The sequence below is a fragment of the Syngnathoides biaculeatus genome, chromosome 3, assembly GCF_019802595.1.
Source record: "Syngnathoides biaculeatus isolate LvHL_M chromosome 3, ASM1980259v1, whole genome shotgun sequence".
NCBI lineage: Eukaryota > Metazoa > Chordata > Actinopteri > Syngnathiformes > Syngnathidae > Syngnathoides > Syngnathoides biaculeatus.
In genome coordinates this window covers 30,797,317-30,817,310 of record NC_084642.1, presented here as the reverse complement: position 1 = coordinate 30,817,310, position 19,994 = coordinate 30,797,317, and the positions used below count along the sequence as shown (strand labels likewise).

The window sequence follows — 19,994 nt, the reverse complement described above, 5'->3', positions numbered from 1 at the left end:
CACTAAAAAAAGGCACAGCAACTTTGACAGACATTCCAATAGCGGCTCATTTTACATTGATTCAAGTATTGTTGCTGTATTTTCTTTATTTTACATTGTTTTATAAATCAACTAATGTGATTATGTCATGTTTCTACCAAGCGGGGCAGCTGTATTTGGTTCATGGTATACATATTTTCATAGTATCGCATGGTCGGGCTTGTATTATTGCCTGAATACTGCATGCTGAATGCTGCGTCAACTACACAAATGTGTGATTTCGTAGCAGCATAGTGTGTGATCATCTTAATAATTCTACAATGAAGATGTTTGAGACGTGGAACATTCAAAATCCATGTCAATGTGAGAGCCTAACTGATAGTAGCTCATTCAAAATCAGAAAGCTACAACTCTAATTCCAATGAAGTTGGGACATTCTATTAAACAAATAAAAACACAATACTATAATGTTGTGTGCCAACAATAACATAATAGTATAATAATGATTTGTGTATATATATATATAATATATATATATATATATATGTCCAACGTATATTTAATAGAATACACGACAGAGACAAGATATTTAATGTTCAAACAGATAAACTATGTTGCTTTTTGCAAATAATGATTAACTTGGAATTTTATGGCTGCAACATATTAAAAAAAGCTGGGACAAGTGGCAAACAAAATTGAGAAAGTTGAGGAATGCCCATCAAACACCTGTTTGGAACAACCCACAGTTGAAAGGGCTAATTGTGTACAGGTGGGTGCCATGATTGGGTATAAAACAAGCTTCCGGATACTGCTCAGTCACAAGCAAAGATGGGGTAAGGTTCACCTGTTTGTGAACTTAGTGGACCAGTTTAAGGACAATGTTCCTCAACATACAATTGCAAAGTTCCATAATATCAAAATGTTCAGAGAATAATATTATGGAGAAATCACTGGATGTAAGCGGCAAGGCCGAAAACCAACATTGAATGCCCGTGACCTTCAATCCCTCAGGTGGGACTCCATCATAAACTGACATCAATGTGTAAATGATATCACCACATGGGCTCAGGAACACTTCATAATACCAGTGTCAGTAAATACAGGCACTACATCCTTAAGTGCAACTGAAAAACTGTACTATGCAAAGCAAAAGCCATTCATCAACGACACCTAGAAATGCCTCCAGCTTCTCTGAGCCCAAGCTCATTGTAGATAGACTGATGCAAAGTGGTAAAGTGTTCTGTGGTGCAACAAGTTCACATTTCAAATTGTTTTTAGAAATTATCGACATTGTTTCCTTTGAGCCAAAAAAAAAAAAAAAAAAAAGAACAATCCGGACTGTTATGGACACATAGTTCAAAAGCCAGCCTGGGGCTGTGTTAGTGCCAATGGTATCGATAACTTACACATTAGTGAAAGAAAAATTACCACTGAAAGGTACATACAGGTTTTGGAAAACAGGGTTCGCACGCGGCCCTAAAAGTCCCTAAAAACCCCTACATTTTCAAAGGTGCATTTAGGGGCTCCTAAAAGTCCTTAAAATCCACGAAAACCTGTCAAGCCCCTAAAAAGGCCTTAAATTAAAAAAATATCAAAGGAAGGACCTCTACTGCCAAAATTCTCCCTAAAAAAATAATCTTTTTTGTAAAAAAAAAAAAAATAGCGATCTGCCTGGCGTCCAAATCAGCCGGAAATTGTCAACGGAAGTCACCGTGTTGACAACTAGTCGCCATCTTGTCGATATTCCATTGTTTGTTTCCGTGAGTAGGCATTTCACTTCGTCTTCGTTACGACGTAGCGTAGTTCTTTCATCGATCCAACTTGAATCACGGGGAAGTGCATTTTTCAAGAAGCTTGGGTTGAAAGTATGGAGTTTGGGAGCTGGGTTCGTCGAGATCCAAAAGATCGGCAGATGTTTTACTGCCATCTGTGCAAGCAGAGTTACCAGTTTGAAAAGATGGGCATCAAAGCGCTGGAGTCGCACCGGAAAAATGGGAGACACGCTGATTTGGCGAAGACTCTCATCTTCCGTTGGTATGAATCTGTTTCTAAAATATCAAGATAGTGAAGCATCAACTTCAGGCAGTGGTACTAGCAGTGCACGCCCACTAGGGATCGCAAAAAACCGCTTACGTTCATAACCGGTTTTAACCGAACAGTTGTAGCAATAAAAAAAAAAAAAACAATTACCGGTTTTAAAACCGGTACCATAGTGGTGTTTACATAATTCACCCGCGGGACCTCAAGTTGGGGTGCGGGGCTCCGCACGGACTGTTTTTGTTGTTGCTCTTCCGGAGTGACAAATTCACAGAGTTCCCCCCGTTATGCGAGTAGTGTTTTGATGTCTGCCAATAAAACAAGTTTTGTTCCTGTGTCCGACACTCCCCCTCCAACTCATTTTCTCCGGCGCTACACCATCGATCGTTAATTTACTCCGCGGTAATGGGGTAGTTTGTATACAATATTGACAAACAAGCTTGTTGAATGTGGCTTTCAACAACGCACTTGTGTAAGTTAAATTTTTGTTATTTTTTTGTAAAAATGTTTTAATGTTGACATTCTTCTTTCGGACTTTCAGAAAGGGCATGAAAGTATACCGAGCGTTTCCTCGATGCCATGTTTGATGTTTCTTTGATTTAACTGAATGTTCTTTTGTGTCCAACTTTACTCTAACAGCGAAACTTGAAAAAAGTGGAAATGTTGAAAAAATAGCGCAATGTGGAGTTCCAGAACCGGAAGAAATGATTGGAAATTTTAACCGATTTCGAAAGTCCGATTCCGGTTTCGGTTTTAAAAAAACGAAAACGGGTTATAACCGGTTATTTGTAACCAGTTGCGATCCCTAATGTGCACCTACAGTTGTCCAGCCATCGACTTCAACCAGCCAGAAGTCAGGCTTTATGAACGTAGTTCAATACACGAAGACGGACTCGTTAAAGGCAGAGATCGTGTGGACTTTAAAAGTGATCTGCAACCATTACAGTTACAAATCTTGTGAAAATAATTCGAAAGTGTTTGCAGTCATGTTCCCAGACAGTGACAATGCTAAAAACTACCACTGTGGGGAAAGGAAGACTTCGTACCTGGCTATATTTGGCATCGCTGCCCAATTTTCATCTCTACTGCCTCAAAGCCAAAAAAGCCAGAATAGAGACTGAAATATCAACGCTTATTGAGAAGGCTGACAGGCTGTGTGAGGAGGCAGAAGAAAAGAGGAATCTGAGGTTCATCACCGAGGCCAATGCACTTAGAGGCAGAGCAAAGGACAAGAGAGCCACTTTGGCACCTCTGCAGCAACAAATAGAGGAAGCACTGGGTAGGCTCAAGGAGCTAGACTCGTAGCGGTGCTGAGACAGACATCAGTAGAAGACATTTGTGGATATAGTTGCAATTGTAGTTAGAATCTGTTTTTCTGTAGACTGTTATGTGAAGACGTTGACATTGGTCATATCAATGAGAACTACCACAAGGGGCGACAGGTGATCACTGTCACAGGTACTGAGATACTGGAACATTTGATGAACCAAGAACGGTTGATGGCACCATTGGGTGAGGCTTTTTTCCTTACTCTTGATTTCCCACGATGGCCCTAAATTTTTCGTGTCGGCCCAAAATTTTTTCAGTGTCAGCCCTAAATTTTTCGTATCAGCCCCTAAGAATGCCCCTAAAAAGCCCTTAATTTTTTTGGGTCAGACTGAGTATGAACCCTGAAAAAACATATGCTGCTATCCAAGTAACGGCATTTTCATGGACACCCCTGGTTATTTCAGCAAGACAATGTCAAACCACATTCTGCACGCGTTACAACTGTGTGGCTTTGTGGTAAAAGAATGTGGGTGCGAGACTGGCTTGCCTGCAGAACTGACCTGTCTCCCATTGAAAATGTGTGGTGCATTATAAAGCATAAAGTATGACAATGGACTGTTGAAGAGGTAAATCTGTACAAGAATGGGAAATCATTCCACCGACAAAGTTTCAATTAGTGTCCTCCCAAACATTTATTGAATGTTGTTAAAACAAAAGGTGATGTAACACTGGTAAACATGACCATTTCCCATCTTTTTTATGTGTTTCAGCCATAAAATTCCAAGTTAATGATTATTTGCAAAGGTTTATCAGTTTCAACATTCAATATCTTGTGTTCTTGTGTAGCGTATTCAATTAAATATAGGTTAAACGTAATTTGCAAATCATTGTATTCTGTTTTTATTTGTTTAATACAATGCCCCAATGCCATTGGAATTGGGGGTCGTATTCCATTTGAGTTACAAAACCCCAAAGGTCTCTAAATTCATGTCGTGATTGCTTTATGACACCATTGCTAACATTTGTGGGAAAGGATGGTGTGGTCTCTGTGGATTATGACAAATCTTTTTTTTTTGATCTCTGCCTAAGAGTACCCTTGAAATATTACTGTAGCTACTGAACATTCTAGGCTGTTATAGTTTCCTTTATGTCAGATCAGTGAAGAAAATGAGTATTTGAACACCCTACTATAGTGCACCTTCTCCAACTCAGAAATCGTGGAGGGGTCTAAAATTTTCATCGTAGGTCCATGTCCACTGTACACTGACAGATAATCTAAAAAGAAAAATCCAGAAATCACAATGTAGTTTTTTTTTTTTTTTTTAACAATTTATTTGTGTGATACAGCTGCAAATAAGTATTTGAACACCTGAGAAAACCAATGTTAATATTTGGAACAGTAGCCTTTGTTTGCAATTACAGAGGTCAAACGTTTCCTGTAGCTGTTCACCAAGTTAGCACACACTGCAGAAGGGATTTTGGCCCACTCCTCCACACAGATCTTCTAGATCAGACAGGTTTCTGCGTTGTCGCTGAGAAACACGGAGTTTGAGCTCCCTCCAAAGATTTTCTCTTGGGTTTAGGTCTGGAGACTGGCTAGGCCATTCCAGAACCTTGATATGCTTCTTATGGAGCCAGTCGTTGGTGTTCCTGACTGTAGTCTTAGGGTCATAGTCATGTTGAAAGACCCAGCCACGAACCATCTTCAGTGCTCTGACTGAGGGAAAGAGGTTGTTTCCCAAAATGTGAAAATACATGGCCGTGGTCATCCTCTCCTTAATACAGTGCAGTCATCCTGTCCCATGTGCAGAAAAACACTCCCAAAGCATGATGCTTCCACCCCCATGCTACACAGTAGGGATGGGTTTTCTTGGGATGAAACTCATCATTCGTCTTCCTCCAAACATGGTTAGTGGAATTATGACCAAAAAGTTCAATTTTGTTCTCATCTGACCACGAAACTTTATCCCATGACTCCTCTATATCCCCCAAATAGTCATTGGCAAACTTAAGACGGGGCTTGACATGTGCTGGTTTAAGCAGGGGAACCTTCCGTGCCGTGCATGATTTCAAACCATGACATCTTAGTGTGTTACCAACAGTCACCTTGGAAACGGTGGTCCCAGCTCTTTTCAGGTCATTGACCAAGTACTGTCGTGTAGTCCTGGGCTGATTCCTCACCTTTGTAAGGATCATTGAGACCCCACAAGGTTATATCTTGAATGGGGATCCTCTCCGATTGAGATTGACAGTCATGTTTAGCTTCTTTCATTTTCTAATAATTGCTCCAACAGTGGCCCTTTTTTCACCAAGCTGCTTGACAATTTCTTCGTAGCCCTTTCCAGCCGTGTGGAGTTGTACAATTCTGTCTCTGGAGTCTTTGGACAGCTCTTTGGTCTTGGCCATGTTACAAGTTTGAGTCTTACTGATTGTATGGGGTGGACAGGTGTCCTTATGCAGCAATGACCTTACACAGGTGCATCTGATTCAGGATAATACATGGAGTGTGGAGGTGGACTTTTAAAGGCGGACTAACAGGTCTGTGAGGATCAGAATTCTAGCTGATAGGTCTTCAAATACTTATTTGCAGCTGTATCACACAAATACATCGTTAAAAAAATCATACATTGTGATTTCTAGATTTTTCTTTTTAGATTATGTCTCTCACAGTGGACATGCACCTATGACAAAAATTTCAGACCCCTCCATGATTTGTAAGTGGGAGAACTTGTAATATAGCAGGGTGTTCAAATACTTATTTTCTTCGCTGTATATTATCAAACACCGTAACAATGAGTAAATGTGACAACGCAGAAGTAAACAATATTGGATGAATAATACAAACTTGTTTTTGTTTTGTTGTGTCACTCAAGGCTGGAAAAAAATACTGTGGGAAGGTTGGTGAGGCCATCTATAAAAATATTTTGGTTTTTGGTAACAAGAGTGGAGTAGGATTTTTATTATTATTTTTTTTTTTTTTGCCATGGTCAATTCCATGATATTCTGCAAATATTTTGGCCCATATAATACAAATAAATATAATCAGTGTGTTGATGTGGCTAACGTGTTAGCTATAAGTTATATAAATATTTATTTCTCCGTATTTTCAACTTCCCAGTGTGTGTTTCTTTTGGCTTGTCGCTTTCGGGGTCGCCACAGCGTGTCATCTTGGATGAACGCATATATATGTTTGGCACAATGATGATTTAAAATAACTGATGTGTACACCTGGATAACATACGTAGCTTCTTCTTTGGATACTGAACTTGGGAATGAGGTGCTGGGTCGCTTGACCGCTTCCAGGACTTCGTTAAAAAGGCAGTGGTTTCCCAGATAACCATTTTTTTTTTTTTTTTTTTAACGGGAAGGAAAGGTCTTGACTTTTCATAGTGACAAATGCATCTATTTTGGGCCGTTCAGCAGTAGCATTTTTCCTCAAATGAAAAATCACCACCCTAAGATCCGGCTCAAACTGTAATGTCTCGAAATCATGATCATTTATCTCAGACAGCATGTCATCTCCAAATTCTTCAAGGGCAATTTGTCTGAATGCATCCTGGAGTGTTAAAGAAGGGCTCACCGTTCTCAACTTATTATTCACGAGGTATTCGCCATTTAAAATAAGCGAGAAAGCAAACGGCACACCGTTCGCCATGATAATGTGAGGCAGACTGCGAGAAAATCACTTACTGATTGGTTAATATATGAATCAGGACCCGGGTTACTGTTAGGAATGGTAGTGCCCATCTCCTGCTCAATTGGGTTGTTCCAGCACCGTATGCGGAAGCGCGAGATTGTCATGTGCGGAGCGGTGTTTGAATACAAGCACTACTGAACATTCAAAGCTGTCTCACGTCGTTATTGTTGGCGCACACACACTTACTTCGCTTGTCCAGACTTACGTCCCCTTTGTGTAAATAAATAAATAAAAATGCCGACTTCTGCAATTGGATTTGCTTTTGAATATATGCGGCCGGTCGGGATACCTGAAACCTAAATATTTTTATGGATGGCCTGACTGCACTGCGCTCACGGTACCTTGTTTGAAAATTCCAATGGACCTTGGAAAATTATATTTTTGAATTTGATGTGGTTCAATGCGCTCTGATTTTTAATCATTATGTTCAACATATTTAAAACTGGGTTTCAAACAGCATGATTAATCCAATTAGAAATGTAGTTTTTCTGTTTTTGAATTATGTGAAATGTAGTATACACAGAGAAGTGTTAGTTATAACTAAAGAACTATGGATTGATATTCCAATAGAAACCATTGTTAACTGTTTAGTCAGTGTATGAATAGTATTATTTTTGACAGGGAGAGAAGAAGGGACACGTTTGCAGTTGATGTAATATGATATTTCCCCAGTGTATAAATATGTACCATAAACTGTGGGGGATGAGCAAAGAACACAGACAAGACTTATCAAATTCCTGGTTTCTAATCACCAACATTTTAATAGTGTTGTCTGAACAGAGTATCTGTCATCTGTTAAATTTGTACATCTAACCATTTATTACATTGGGTGAATCTGTTCAAACCTGAAAACTGAAAACACTGGGGGAATTAAGACCCTTTGACAGTCAAAACATCCTGTGAAGTTCAACTCAACTGTCAAAAAAGGGAAGACAGACACGATTTAAGTGACTTAGAACGTGACAAGGTTGTTGTTCCCAGATGTGTTGGTGTCACTATTTCAGGAGCTGCTGATCTGTTGGAATTTTCACACTTTTTTCAGTATAAAACAGAATAATTGTCTCCCCTTGCCTGTGTCGGTTTTCTCCGGCCACTCCGGTTTCCTCCCATATCCCGAAAACGTCCATGGAAGTTTAATTGAAGACTTTAAATTCCCCTTTGTTTATACATGTCCTGTGATTGGTTGGCAAAAAGTTCACAGTGTACCTAGTAATGTTCCCTCTAATTTTTCATCTGTCTGGGCATACAGACAAGATCCCTGAGCACACAGAGGACCAATGTGAGCAACATCAAAAGCGCTCACTGTGGCCACACACCAGTATCACACATCATCATAGAAAGTTTCATACTTTTTTAAAAGAATCAAATTACAACAGCAATTTCCATTAGTTTACTTTTAATATAACTCATCTGGCCAATTTACACAGTTTTATAACTGACATCATGTTCCTCCCTGAATTTGATATATATGACTAGCATTTTGGTTCCTGTTATGTCTGTGCTCCCGTCTACTATTCGGGTATGCCAGGGTGCATTTTTAAACTTACACGTAGACTCATTCTGCACTATCTCATTGACTGAATTCACGAATTCAAAGGAATAGTTTTTGCTTCGCCAGTTTTCTGGTATAATCACATACTTTGTCATTGGCTTGTCCCGTTAGAGGTCGCCACTGCGTGTCATCTTAGATGAGCGCATATTTGTTTGGCACAGTTTTACGCCTTCCTGACCCAACCCATCTGCATTTAGCCATGGAGAGAAGCTCACAGCACCTGGTATTCCCAGGCGGTCTCCCGTCCAAGTAATAACCAAACCCACTTATCTTACGAGATCGGGCGTTCTCAGGGTAGCTTGGCTATAAGTGTTGAACTGACAGCATTGATGCATTCATTTTAATGCCAAGTAAAATATTGTCTGAGAAATTTAACTTGCTAAGGCTCAGATTTGTGTGTGTGTGTGTGGTGTGTGTGTGTGTGTGTGTGTGTGTGTGTGTGTGTGTGTGTGTGTGTGTGTGTGTGTGTGAGTGAGTGTGTGTGTGTGTGTGTGAGTGTGTGATAGCTAGTTGTTTTTCTCCCGGTCGTTTGCGCTCTCTTGCAATAATGTAGCAATCCTTTTTCCCATCTTGAGTCTTTGTATAATTCCAACAGCATTCAAATTACTTTTCTGCTGAATGTGTTGCTTGAGGTTGTCCAGCTTCCATTGGCAACTTTAGCGTCGCTAAACGTTAGGCAGAGCACTTTTGTCCCCCAGTTTCACCGCTTGTTCTTCTACTTGCACATATTCCGACAGCCGTTCAATCTTAAGATAAGCACAGTTCTTTTTTACTTCGGTTTGGGGAGCCGACGCATCACATTCAGTACCCGCTTGTTAGCCATGATATGGGGTTAGCATTAGCATTACTGAACTCCACCGCACTGTTATTGTTGTGGAGTGTGTACGAGCACAGCACATGCGCAAGTACTGTCAATATCATTATTGGTTGCATAGCGTATTTGCATCGTATCATATTATTGGCTGGAGAGCTGTTACTCACAGAATTACACAGTGAAATGATACAGGAAAAAACTTTATATATCAAATTCATTTGCAGTGCATTCACTGCATCGGATAGGTTTTCTTGTGCGTTGAGAGTGTGCTAGAAGTGCGCAATCGCGCAGCCGCACAGCTTAGAGGGAACATTGGTACCTTGCCTCCTGCTTGAAGTTCGCTGGGATAGACTCCAACACTCTTGCGACCTTTTTTAGGAGAAGTGGCTCAGGAAAAGCATGGATGGTTCCCAAAACAGAAAAAAAATAAATTTCCCATGATTTCTGGTGTAAAATTCCTCAAGAGGTTGAAGACATAATTATACTGCTTCAATACTCATGCAACAGAAATTTTGGATAACGGAACACGTATAAGGCGCTCTGCATTATAAGGCGCTTTGTCCGTTTTGGAGAAAATTCAAGACATTTAAGTGCCCCTTATAGTTGTGAAAATACGGTAGTTCTCCAAGTCAGAGGTGTCACAACAGCTGGTGTTGGCTAAGATGCCACAGCCTGGGGTTTCCTCAGCACATATTGCTTGTTACTAGTTGCAGTTTTTACTTTTTTACCTTTTTGTGACAAGGAACAAAGCAACAACACTGGTGACGGTGGAAGTTTGCATGCTTGAACAAGTTGACTTAAATGACCAGATGACACATTTAATTATGCTGCAAAATGGATCAAGAAGGTGGTGACATTAGTGTAATGGAGGTAGGAGGAACAGTGAGTTACATCATCACAGCATGTCACTAAATGATGAATTTGGTGGCTTTCTTTGTGCAGCATTTTTTGACGTGCACGGCAAGATGCAGAGGTGCTGCGTGGGGCAATGGTAGGTCACGTTATGCAATGCAGGCGTTGTTGGCTGCGCGACCCTGAGAGTATAAAGTGGCCTTTCATTAAATCCAAAGCAGCTCTGATCAGACTGCCTAACACAACCATCTGCCCCTATTCTAATTAGTCTAGGAATATAATAGAGCCACATTTGTTTGGTTGAAATTGAAATAGATGTAATAAACAAATCAAAAAGCAGGCCAACTTTTATTTTGATAGAGCTGACAATAAGGCCTTTAGTCAGCAACCAAAGTGTTTAGCTTTTGCTGGAACCTCACCCCTTGTAGTAATTGTAGTGACAGCTTTGCAGAGCTGCGGCATGCGTTTTTTTTCTGAGGTTTGTGCCATGTGTAGTTTATGACAAAATCACTTGTGCTCTGCATGGATACTTGCAGTCATACTTCAGTCCAATGGTTGTGGTTATTGTTGAATTGACTTTCCTTTCTGATTTGGAAAAGGTTAGGTATTTTTGTCAGCTCAAGGAGCAAATCTATGCTCCTAATGCACTTTTTTCGGCTTGTCCAGTTCGTGGTCGCCACAGCATAACATCTCAAATGAACGCTCATATTTGTTTTGCAAAGTTTTTAAGCCGGATGCCCTTCTTGACGCAACCCTTCTTTGGTTGTAGGTGATTTGTGAAATTGTAATTTGTGTTAGAGACCAGTCAAGATCAACGACTACGACATAAATAGTAAATTGGCCAAGTTTGCCTGCATTGAATATCCTTCATTTTGGCTGGCTGTTAGTGACTGTAGAAGTTACTGACGAGAAAAATAAATGTCCAGAATTCCCTTTTCCCCCCTCTAAATTCCTGAAGCAAACATATTTTCTGTTTAAGATAAGCTTTACTTTAGACAACTACTGTTTGAGAATGAATTAACCAGTTACTTTCAAATTCAAATTATCTGAACAATATGCATCATATTCACACTCATAGTTTCAGTGGTTTAGTGTAACATCAAAATTTTTGTGAATTTTCTGATCCAGAGATTTTTTTTGGTCTGTAACATTAATTGTTTCATCATTTAACCCAAGACATCATCATTAAAGCCCATAAAAGACATTAAAGGGAGTTGTATCAGACAGGAGAAGGCTATGAAAGGACAATGATGCATTGGTTCACAGTGATTAACATGGTTGAGAAAAACGGGGGAAAAAACAAAAAGAAAATTCAAGACATTGACCTACAAAAATGCTAAAGGAGCTTCAGAACATTTCTGGCAAGTATTAGCAATGTACATGTGACAATCTTTTGTCAGTCAGTTGTTTGGGCTGTGGCGCAAATGAAAAGACAAAAAAATAATCATCAATTTGCAAGTGCATATGTGAAGTCTGCTTGTTTTCCTTCATGAATTCATGAAGTGTGGGAAGGGAAATGGTCTTTCGAGAATAAGATTTTAATGTTTTGGAGAAATTTCACGTCATGTTAGAGCAGCACAATATTTCTTGATTAACAGGCTGCATATATCACTTTTACAGACTAAAGCACTATCCCTTTTTTTGGAGATCCTAAAGTAGTATTTGAGCAGCACTCTATCAATGCTAATCAACATTCACTGACAGGAGCCAATAGGAGACTTTTATTTTGTCTTTGTTGTGTTTCTGATGACGGTGGAAACTTGGGCTGTCAAAGTTAAAACATGAACTCATGATTAATCACAGAAAAGTTTCCAATTCATCGTGTATTAAGTCAGATTAATCACACCATTTATTTTGACCGCACACAATGCTTCTACCTAAACGGCGGATGGATATCTGAAATTTGATGGAGGTTGCTAAAAGGTCAGTGATGAGGCCAGTGCTTATGCCAGTGCAGACATGAGTGAATTTTGCAAATGTTTATTTGCAGACGTGCAGTGTTGAACTGTTTTCAGCACAAGTTTAAAATGCATTCTCAAAGCAATTGTGGTCGTATGTGTGGTGTATTTGGCACATGTGATTAATCAAAATTTAAGTGTGATTTTTATCTGATTTAAAAAATATATATATATCAATTGATAGCCCTAATGATTAACATTTCACTGACATCCAGAATATGACTTGACCTTCAGAAACGTACATTCCCCATCACAAATTATTTACCAAGTTGAATATCGAAGCAGAATTACTTTAAATTGGCTTAGTAGGAAGACATCGATGGGAACAAAATAGCAATGTAAAAATGACCCAACGCAAACTACAGAAAACATAAAACAATTGTAAAACAATGGACCTTTCCAACCTGTCAATCAGTTGTACAATAATAGCCAATCAGATAGCCGCATTATCTTAATCCCTGGTTTGACACGCCCCTCTCGTCATATTGTCCCACAAGCAATGCTGGTTGTCAGTAGTGTGTGCTTGGAAAAGTTAATGTTAGGAAGAAAATGGTCCTTAGATGCGCTTGGGGAACGTGCAATTCTGATGAAAGATATCCTGCTAGGTTACAAGGGGCCCGGTTGATTCATTTTTCAAAGCCTAAAACAGTTGGCGAAGTGTCTACGATGGATTAAGGCTGGTGGAAGACCGCACGTACCATTAAATGTGGGCACTATCAACAAACACAGGGCCTTATGTTCGAAGGTAAGTGAGGGAGAAGTATCTTCTCTGAGTTTGATGTAATTATTATCAGTGCTTAGTACATTGCAGAACAACTTTCACTTTGTTAGTGTATCACTGACCTGCTGAATGGAGCTTGTAATGTTTTATGCCGACAAGTCGGGTTCATGAAACGTAAATCCGCGATGTCATGCAAGAGAAATGTCTATTTGCCCATTTGTATCACATCAGACTTTTAAGACAGAACACTGGGTTCGATTATGACCCAAGTCAAATGAATACACCCACTCACTTATAAAGACTACGATATTACTCTTGATCTTTCCAAGTAAAAAGTACTCAACCTGCTTTACGATTCCACTTTTTTATCCTGTTGGATTTCAATATGAAGTTTGTGAGGCGTCAAACTTTTTTCCATCGATCGACAACATTTCGCTGTAACTCTGACATGGCGTCCTGCTCCGTCCAATATCTTAATTCCACATCCTTCCGTGAAATAGTTGAGATCTCTGTGTAGAACTCTCTTGGACAAGTCTGACACATTTGGCAAAAAACATACCGCAATATTATCTGGAATACGTGATAGAGAATCGACTTCAAACATGTTCTGTTCAGTCGCCATTTTGGAAGCTTGTGGGACATGGCTAAGGGGGCGGAGCTTAACATCGCCATCAGAATGATCCATTACGTCCATACATTTTCTAACATCTGTTTCATTGAAATGAGACTGATCTGTCAAGCATTCTTTCGATGCTGTTCATCTCAAGTTTGTTTATAAACACATTCGGACTTCAATGTTTCTCTCCTTTTTACAGTGGTACCTCTACTTAGAAAATCAGTTTCGGAAGTCGTTTCGTAACTTGAATTTTTTGTAAAGTAAAAACTCATTTTACATGTATACAGCCTAATCCTTTCCAAGGCATTCGACCTCCCCACACCCTGCATAAAAAAATGTTCGTTTACCTTTGGTGTTGAGCAACGATGCGATGAGAAGGGTGAGTAACAAGCAAAAGTGATCGTGGGGGCGGAGGAAGTAGCACGCACAAAACTTGTGGCCTTGGGGTTTCTTTTCCTCTGCTGTTACAAATTTACGACGAGGCATCTTTTTCCTAAATGGGCCAGTCTCGTCACAATAGAAAAATTTATGAGGAGTCTTCTTCCAATGACAATTGTTCGAATTTCAAAACAAATTCTTTCACCGCCTTCTAGTCCGCATTCAATGTCTCGCCATGCCGAACTACCGAGTGAATTTCAGTCCTCTTTGATTTCTCAAACCACCCATAAGATGCCCTAAACTCCGAGTGTGGCTCCTGCTCCAAAGTTCCTTCACTGCCATACTTCTTCAGGAGGTCATTAAATTTGGCAGTTGCATATTCTTTGGAGATGTCAGTCAACCACATGTCTTTTTCACATTTCTCGACGAATTCTTGCTTTGTTTCGATGCCTAAAATAACTTGTCTTTTTCTCACTGGCACTGGCCATCAATTTCTTGGGCCCGTAGTGAAACAAGATGAATATATTTGCGAAGAACTTGGACAGTACGAGTGTGCGCTAGTGTATGACATTGGATTCAGTGACGAAGATACAGGAAATACATCACAGGTAAAGATTGACGTCACTCCTAGATAGTGGAGGGATGTGATGCCAGGTAGATGCTATGTGATAGCCAATGGGAGAGCACCTCTATCGCGACACACAAACCAAGATAGAGGAAGTGCATCATGGCTAAAGAGTGACGTCCCTCCTAGCCAATTTGATGATAGGAAGATGCTACGTGATAACCAATGGGAGAGCAGCTCTATCTCGCCACTTTCAAACCAAGATACAGCACAGGATGTTTATGTCCGGTGGAATCCAGCACCATTTTTGTCCCTTTTGTATCCTGAATTTCCTTCACAACTAGAGACAGAATTTTTACAGGGAGGCTTTTTGTAACTTGAATCGTTGACTGTTACCAGACTGTGAGGTGTTTGAAAGCAAAAGAATAACCAATTTAAATAATTTATGTTGTGCAGTGGTACCTCTACTTTGCGAACATCTCGAGTAACGAAAAATTCAGGTTATGAAACGCCTTCTCTGAAAAATATTGTCTCTAGTTACGAAGGAAATTCAAGATACAAAAGGAAAAAATGGGCGCTGGATTCGCCAAATTACACTGAACGTAAACATCATGTATCTTGGTTTGTGTGGCGCAATAGAGCTGCTCTCTGATTTGCTATCACATACCATCTTACTGGTGTCCCATTGGCTAAGAGCGATAATTTTTACCCATAATGTACTTCCTGTATCTTGGTTTGTGTGGCATGATAGAGCTGCTCTCTTGGAGACTCGACTGTCACCGCATCACACTGGCGCCGTCACTAACTAATGCACATTGAAGAAGTACACGTTTTTCGTTTGTGTTTTTTGCAAGCTTATTCATCTTTTTTCACCATGGGCCCCAAGAAACCTTAATGGAATTAAGTTGTGTACGTGCCTACGTCCATCGTTTTTCTCTCGGCTGTCAAAGTTTGCCTCCTTCTCCATCCCCCACGATGCCTTTTACTTGTCACACTTCTCTTTGCATAGTCACCCTAGCCGAAGGTAAATGAACCGAATTTTTAAAAATTGTTTACATTATCAAACACTGTGATTTGACGGGCGTGCATGCGCCCGCTCGCCATCGTACTCGCAAATCTGCATAGTCGAGCACGAAAAATCACACATAAAATTTGTCACGAGTAGAAATACATATATATTGAAAGACATAACTTATTTTTTGTAGTCTTAACCAATGTTCCCTCCTAGCTGAGCCCTCTAAGTGAACCACAGCCTGGCGTCTTTTTTTTTTTAAACAGGGAACGAGCTGCTGGTCAGCCGACTTCTACTTCCTCGTTTACCTGACACTGCCCCTCTCCTCTCTTAAAGAGGTACACTCATAATAACAAACAGAACACACACCTGAAACTTTATATCTGCGGGCATGACTGGTGGACCATAATCGTAACTTAATATCTGCGGGAATGACTGATTACACCTGTACATTGTACAAATGTGAGTGAGTGTATTATGTACTTTGCTTATTTATGGGGTCGGGGGTTTTGGAACACATTACGTTATTTACGTGTAAAATGCGCGACTTTACGAGTTCTGGAAGGAATTGCTTTCGTAAGTAGAGGTACCACTTTATAGCAATTCACGTGTGTTTTATTTTGGCCAGCTCTTCACCACAACAGCTGCGTGTCTCAATTGACACGTCGCGACTGTACAGAACGCTTCCATTTCCAATCCCAGCCAGCTCAAACACTTCCAGTGTGAGCAGGCTGTTTAATGGCAGTAGAGCGTCAAAGAACAAAATCATTTCATAATCCAATTCAATTCAATACGTGTACTGAAAAGATGTGTTCTTTTGAACGAAATAAGACTATCAAGAGTACTACTTAAAGTACAGGTTTATCGCAACAGCTAACTCAATTATCAAGTATAGATACAGTCATAGGTTTCTGGTCGACACAGGCAAAACTATCTTTATGGAGTTATGGAGCTACTTTCATCGAGGAGCTACAGAACTGCAGTCTGGTCTGGGTGCCTACAACAACTCCGATGCACCACAACCAGGGAAGGATGCATGCCACAGCTGATCCGTGAGAAAAATGCCTACTCTAAATCAGTCCACAGGGCAAAGACGGTTGGGGAAAACTGCTTTACACAATCAGGATTTTGGAACCGATAAGCGAGTTTAAAAACCGGATCATCAATCCAATCTCAAGATGGGGAAATATGTCTATTTACAGGACAGGTTCAATGACTCATTATATTGACTCATATACTGGATACTGAGTATCTTCAAAAGTATTCTCTATACAGGTCATGTATTCTTGTAAGCCACATCAAACTTACTGTATTTAATGTATTTTATTGTAATTCAATTGCTTCACACACATCAAAAATTAAAAGCATACTTTAACATAACGTCGGCACGTTTACATACAACCTTTAGTGCCAGCACTAGCTTGCACTAGTGGTATCTGAATACCAGATTTTAGTACAGTCGTTACACAAGAGTGCAATCGCGTCCTCTCATCCAGGCATTATGTTGTCTGTCTCAGACGTCGTGTCTGTCTCAGACGCCGTGTCTGTCCATTACCGCCAACATCCATCCATCCATTTTCTTCGCCGCTTATCCTCACAAGGCTCACGGGTAGTGATGGAGCCTATCCCAGCTGTCAACAGGCAGGAGGCGGGGTACACCCTGAACTGGTTGGCAGCCAATCGCAGGGCACATTGAGACAAACAGTTGCACTCACAATCACACCTAGGGGCAGTTTAGAGTGTCAAGTTAATGTTCCATGTTTTGGAATGTGGGAGGAAACCGGAGCGCCCCGAGGAAACCTACGCAGGCATGGGGAGAACATGCAAACTCCACACAGGCGGGTCCGGGATTGAACCTGGGACCTCAGAACTGTGAGGCCAATGCTTTACCAGCTGATCCACCGTGCCGCCCACCGCCAACATGTTGGGGGAAAAAAAAAACTTCATACACGCCAGAGTACTATGACAAATGACGCGTGACAAGACTAAACATAACTAGATTTTCAATTCAAAGACACTGTACATGATGGCAATTGAGACAAAATTTCTTTTGCATAGTCATTGATCGGAATTGGTGAATTATGACAAAGTTGATCAGCCGATCAATATAAAATGCTGTCATCAGCCGGTACCGATCCAGCCCATCAGATCCGTGTAAAGTCTATTCTCTAATATGTTAAAAAAAAAAAAAAGGATCTAAGAAAACCCTTCTTTCTTACGTTTCTTTTACAGTTTTACCTCATACAGCTCAAAGTACATTTGTTTGGACAAATATAACTATGACAACAAAAATAAAAACTCATGTTTTGTTTAAGAGCTAATACCTCATCGTATAACTGGGAATACAATTAACTGTAAGCATGTCAAAAAGTACAAAGTATGAGGGAATCAGCTGAATTTTTTTTGTTTTCATTGTATTCTGCAGATGTTTCCCAAAAATGTTTCCACCTTTAATCCAAAAGCCTGCTTAAATTCAAAAATTTTAGGCGGAGTATCCACATTTATGCCTCGCTGGGTGTTTTATTTGAGTGGTAAAAAATAGTTTTTTGTTGCCTGCTGTGGTTGGTTGAACCCTCTCTAATACAAATACATCATTCACAAGTCCTGTTGCCAAACAGCTCGTTAGGACCGCCTTTCCTGTTGAATGAGGTGACCTTTGGAGGGAGGAGATGTCAGGACGTTATATGCATTGATAGGCTATCTTTCAAATCTTTGTTTAGAGATGGCTTTTCTCGTTTTACAAAAATAGCTTGTCTTACATCTCTATCAAACCAGTGGTCTTTGATATCCAGAATTTGTACATTGTTGTCTTCAAGGGCATGTCTGTGCCTTGAGAAATGAAATGGTGATTCTGAACCTGAAGAAACCAGCCATTGATGCTGTGCCTTGTGTCTGTAAAGCTCTTGGTTCGTCTCGCCAATGTAGAGGTTGCACTCCTTACTGCTTTGCACCACACAGACAAAGTTGCTGAGTTTGCTTTTAAGGATTTTGTTCTTAGGGTGAACCAGCTTTTGTCTGACTGGGGGGTTTGAAATTTATTTGAATATCATGTTTGGAGAAAATCCTTCTGGGTTTCGCAAACAAGCCACCACATTTAGCCTCCTGTTTTTGTCTTCAGACTCGGGTGGAATGCCTCTTCTTCTCTTGATGGATTTGATCAAGCCTAACTCTGGGTACCCACAGCTAGTAAAAGGATTCCTGATTTGAGTCTGCCCCTCTTTTTTCTGTCGTCGGTGGTGTGGCTTTTCACTGCTCTTCCCTTGAGAGTTCTGGTAACTCCTGGCTTGTGTTCCAATGAGTTATGAGCGTCAAGTAGAAGCCCCTGGTCCGTGTGGGTAGGTTTTCTGTCAAACTCAATATTGACGTTTCCGGTAGATTAGTAAGATGAATGGTTGTTTCACCAACCACACCGCGCAGCAAAAATTACTTAGTTTGGTAAATCATAAACTGCATGTGAATGAATTTCACCAGTGCTGAATTTGTGAGTTAACCCTTTCTTGCTTTAATAACATGTATTTAAATATGCACCAACACCGCAACAACTCCCATTTACACAGGTAAGCAAAATTAAAGCTATCTGTAATTACAGTGCTACTATAATAGCAGCATTAACAACTGAGTAGATCATAGATCATATCGCATGGTTTGATTAGATTGCAGTGTCTCTAGTTGACTCTGCTTCATGTTGAGCTGCCGCTGGGAGAAAGGCAGGCAGTTATTTGATGTTAATGGCTGTTGGTGCCCTCACTGTAGTTAGACATTTACATGGAAACACATCAACTGTTAGTGGTGCAAACAGTGGAGCAGTTTATTAGTCACTCAGAAGTGGCCTGTTGTTTTCTTGTCACGTGAGACCTGACTCCGCAGCGACATTTAGATGAGCTTGTGCAATGCTTGAATTTCTCAATAACAGTAGGCATGCCAGTAATGTGTGCTCAACAGGTCAATTATAGTAATGGTGGATGCAGAAAGAGATCGTAAAAAGTGAAATTCCTATCAATCAAATGAGAGCATCAGTGAACTATTTTGACTGTTATGATGGATGCAGAGCACAGTTTCAAGGCAACCGGGTGAATGCAGCATATGCAACTTTCCAGGAAGTCATTGGATGGATCATCATAGTATGGGCTGTACAGCTCAAAAACGTAACAAAAGATCCGTGTATGAAATGTGTCGATGTGTGCGTCGCCCAGCCAACAATGAGAAAGCAAACAGCAGCCGTCTGCCATAATAGCGTAAAACAGACAGCGAGAAAATCACTTCCTGATTGGTTAAGATTTGAGACAGGACCTGGGTTACTGCTAGGAATGGTACTGACCACCCCCTGCTCAATGGGTTGTTCCAGCAGCGTATGCGGAAGCGGGCCGTTATGTGTGGAGCGGTGTCTTACTACAAGCACTACTGAACATTCAAAGTTGTCTCACGTCGTATTTGTTGGCACACACACAGTTACTTCCCTTGTCCAGAACTTACATCACCTTTGTGTAAATAAATAAATAAAAATGCTGACTTCTGCAATTTTATTTGCTTTTGAATATCTACAG

General features: G+C 40.3%; 1 protein-coding gene across 4 annotated transcripts in view; it reads left to right on the top strand.

Moving 5' to 3' along the window:
• Positions 1–19,994, top strand: part of LOC133498465 (zinc finger protein 609-like) — a 157,038-nt gene that overhangs the window by 3,516 nt on the left and 133,528 nt on the right. Inside the window, exon 1 of one of the 4 annotated variants that reach the window (XM_061815318.1) lies at positions 12,767–12,903. The exons of the other annotated variants lie outside the window; for them this stretch is intronic. The gene's annotated coding sequence lies outside the window, so the exon portion shown is untranslated. Of the gene's footprint in view, positions 1–12,766; positions 12,904–19,994 lie in introns of those variants that run through there. 4 annotated transcript variants of the gene reach the window in all.